Source organism: Misgurnus anguillicaudatus, chromosome 18, assembly GCF_027580225.2.
Source record: "Misgurnus anguillicaudatus chromosome 18, ASM2758022v2, whole genome shotgun sequence".
In the NCBI taxonomy this organism is placed as follows: Eukaryota; Metazoa; Chordata; class Actinopteri; order Cypriniformes; family Cobitidae; genus Misgurnus; species Misgurnus anguillicaudatus.
In genome coordinates this window covers 38,109,598-38,113,650 of record NC_073354.2, presented here as the reverse complement: position 1 = coordinate 38,113,650, position 4,053 = coordinate 38,109,598, and positions in this window count along the sequence as shown.

Here is a 4,053-nt window from a genome sequence, read left to right as displayed (position 1 = left end):
TATATATATATATATATATATATATATATATATATATATATATATATCAGGGCTCTAGACTAACTTTTTGCACTGGTTGCACTGGTGCGCCTAACATTTTTTCTTAGGTGCACCAGCACAAAAGTTAGGTGCATCCTAATTTTTGACCGCATCGGATTTATAGTTCACCCAAAAATGAAAATTCTGTCATAATTTACTCACTCTCATGTTGTTACAAACCTGTATAAATGTCTTTGTTCTAGTGAACATGAATGAAAATATTTTGAGGAATGTTTGTAACCAAACCATTCATGAGCCCCATTCACTTCCATAGTATTTTTTTTCCTATAAGTAAATGGGGCTCATGCTTGGTTTGGTTATTAACATTCCTCAAAATATCTTGCTTCGTGTTTATCAGAACAAAGAAATGTATACAGGTTTGTAACAAAATGATGGAAAGTTAATGATGACAGAATTGTCATTTTTGGGTGAACTGTCCCTTTAACACTGCAAGTTTAGCGCCCATGGTGGTTTAATACAAAATATAAACATGTAGGCTATTTTATAATTTTCCTTATACGAGTCATGCACAGTCCTGTTTGATAACCCGCTTCCGCGCGATTAAAATAACACTTGACCCGTTATCCGACATCAGCATCAATTTATTTCATACCCGCCCGTTTTACATAAAGACTGCGACCGGCCGCACCGCAAATCATGAAGTAAGTAGAAACCTTTAAAGATCTTCATGCAGAACATTGACAGAAATAAGCACAGGACCATGACTGGACAAATATATTAAAATTTACTGTGAAACTTTGTGAGGGTCGGCAGATTGACAACTGAGCGGTCAGCAGTGTTTGAACACTCATAAGCGCTGCGCTTATATTTATACCTTTTAAGTTGATGATATGATTGCAGTGATTCCAAAGAGATGTCCAAAAAACTCAAGTAGAATGTTAAATGTTTAAAGTTTAATGTATTTGTCTCGCTGCCTAACGTAAACCCGCGCCGGTGATGGCATGAAACGCGTGATGAGATTACATAAAAAAGTTTTTTGTGCTGCATCGGATTTGGAGCGCGTCACACAATAAACAAACTCATATAGGCTATACGTTACTTTTGAATTCGTTTTGTTAATTTGCTAATATTTAAGTTAAACACATTTCATGTAGGCTTATTTATTTTATTATTTTTTCACAAAAGAAAGATGTAATCATCATGTTCTATTCATTTTAATGCTTTTTGCACATAAACTAAACCCTTGGGGGAATTATTTATAAATGAATCAACAACGCAAATCAAGGAATTAACTTATTTCTCTATTTAAGACAGTCTGGCAGGGCGGTGATAGCGATACAGCAAACACCGAAAAGTTTATAGGATTAGATTTGGAAGTAAGATTATGAAGAAAACAGCGTTCCTGACTACTGGCTTTTTTCTATAAATTTGGCGTACGGCACGCGACATTGCTGTTCGGGGTTACGTTCAAATAATTTTCTTCAAAAGAATTATGCTTTGGCTCTGACTCGATTGTAAGAGGCTCATTACCTAATTCCGTCTTCTGGTTCGGACCTGATGTGACGGGAGGTTGATGTCAGAGCATTGGTTTTGATCTTCGGACGGATCAGGCAACTTAACATTCTTAACCAAAAAGTTGTGAATCGTTCTTTTCCTCTTCTCTTCTCATCCGCGGCTACATTCACTCTGTTTATCTGACGGACTTACCCCTCTCTCTCTCTCTCTCTCTCTCTCTCTCTCTCTCTCTCTCTCTCTCTCTCTCTCTCTCTCTCTCTCTCTCTCTCTCTGACTGGAGCGCACACGCATTTTTAAACGTACACACACGTAGATCTGGACCATGGCTTTTTCCCTCAAACTCCTGGTCGCACCAGTGCGACCTGATATTTTTTTAAGTCGCACCATTGCGAAATTAGGTCGCATGTGCGACCAAATTGGTCGCACTCTAGAGCCCTGTTATATATATATATATATATAATATATATATATATATATATATATAATATATATATATATATATATATATATATATATATATATATATATATATATATATATAATATATATATATACTCATACGTATATTTATATATATTTATACAGTAATAGCAGCCTACATGCCTGGCTATTAATGTATATCTGCATTGAATAGAGACTCATTGTACTGCTTGAAACTATATATACTCATACGTATATTTATATTTATGCATTAATAGCAGCCTACACGCCTGGCTATTAATGTATATCTGCATTAAATAGACTCTTGTACTGCTTGACACTATATATATATATATATACTCATACATATATTTGTATATATACACATCTTTAATAGCAGCCTACACGCCTGGCTATTTATGTATATTGACATTGAATAGAAGGCTATCTCTCTCCTCACTCATCTTGCTCTTAGCTCCCTGGCTGAATGCAGTGAGCCGATGTGGATGTAAACTTTTAGGAGTTATGTTGCTGTACCAACAGAGGTTTACTATCGTGCCTTACACATCCATGCAGTGTTCAGGCAATATCTCACTACAAACACAGGTATCTGACTCCCTGCGTGCGCGTGGCGAGCTGTTACTAAGTTGTTCATTCTTAAGGAAGTGTCTCTCTTTCTCTCGGGTTCTGCATCCGATCTTGCACAAAGCAGCAAGCCACTGCAGACCCAGACTTGGTTTTTATATGGCTCTATGTGCAGCAAGTGAACCAGTGCCCTTCAGCGGATCACTCCGCTAGATGATTCACACACGTCTGGGTTGTGCACTGTGTGGTTCAGTCCAGGAGTTTGCAACATCACTGTACAGCCGTTAACAAACTCTATTAAATGGCAACCTTGCTTCAAAGCACACAGTATAACTGGCACCCGACACGCACAGACGACCGGTTACTATCCGTTCCAGTGTATAAGGAGTGTATCTCCTCGCTCGGTGCTATTGCAGAACCAAGCTCTGTTCTTCCATGGCTCTGTGTAACACACCATTGCTTTATGCCACACAATATGTAACTGGAATCCTGTGAGCTGCAATCCGTTACAGAAATGTCCCAGATGCGTGGAGTCGAATCTGCACTTGTATCCTGCATTCAGCCATCCAAGCGGTGAGCTGTGACAGGTTTGACTGGTCTGCCATCAGTGCATGTCTGAACACACAACCCCTGTGGCCCTACAGCAGCCTCTCAGGCACATATGGCTCGCTCGGCGCTATTATGATTTGTCATGGGTTTGTAACGTCTACATATGATGGGTGGCTCACACACCTATGTTTAGCAGCAGGCTTGTTCCACGGCTGACAACATATACTATAATAGGCACACGCATGTGTGATTGGAGCCACTGCAAACATGTCAATATGGAGCTACAACATCCCGATCGCTCGGCAGTGTTTAGCCCATTACCTTACCCTGTACAGCACTCAATTCCTCCCTTGGCTAACGCCGCTGTGATACAGAAGGGGAGAATTATGAACACCCGCTTTATAGGGTATTTGTATATACTATTACCCAGAGCGGCTGCCAATTTGATTCGACACAGACCACCCCAGCTGTGCAGACCTGTCGCAGAATCGGCGCAGTGCGCCTTTACTGAGTCTGGAGTTTGCGAACGGGTAATATAGTTGTTACCTGACGAGAGAGGTAGAACAGCTTGTGCAGCCACTATTCTCTCACCCTTTACTATGACCTCTGTTGTGATAGGAGACTACTAGCCGCGCCGGTGGTGCTTATAGCAGGCTTTATGTAGACCCGCACACATTCACAGGGTGTAACGCTGTTCCCTCTTAGCTGAGTGTAATGCGCATCCTGCTATCTTATTGCCCGTTTGGGACTGTACCAACCAGCCACAGACACACTCCTTTGATTAAAGTAGTTTCTGCTTGCGTGCGTGTGAGCATATAAGCACAGTGTGCATGCCAGCTTTACGTTTATGTGCTTCATGCGAGCCGTCCCTCTCAGGAGCACTCTGGATATGAGTCTGCCCTGAGATATTCCACCCGAGACACTGCTGTGCTGGTGACAAACGCCTCCGTGGTTGACCGGCTTACAAGTTCACAGCGCACTACC